Raw genomic sequence first — 431 nt, forward strand, 5'->3', positions numbered from 1 at the left:
AATTATGTGGAGTAAAATGCCTAAACTTTTCGAAATATACTAAATAAGGGCAATATTTACATAATTAGGACATACGAAAACACGAGATAGATAAGAGATCATAACTATAAGGAGCTAAATGCTAACACGCACAAGGAACCAACTTTACCGAAGGCCAAGGCAAACTTTTCCCGCCCAAGTGTACGTAACTCACGTGACGTAGGTAGGAAGTCATTATCTGCTTAGCGCAAAGTTCCATCTTGATTAAGCTGATGATCGTCGATGGCCAGACTAAGACGGATAATTAAAAAAGTTTATGACGACAGACTCGCGCCGAATCTCCATGCTCATCTACTTCCAGGCGGTCGATATGTTCTCCGGCCCTCGAGGAAGATTGCGCTCCAGTGGGACTGCACGAACGGAGGAGGGAGGACGTCGAATCGGTGGAGGGT

The sequence above is a fragment of the Penaeus monodon genome, chromosome 15 (genome assembly GCF_015228065.2).
Source record: "Penaeus monodon isolate SGIC_2016 chromosome 15, NSTDA_Pmon_1, whole genome shotgun sequence".
Taxonomy (NCBI): Eukaryota; Metazoa; Arthropoda; class Malacostraca; order Decapoda; family Penaeidae; genus Penaeus; species Penaeus monodon.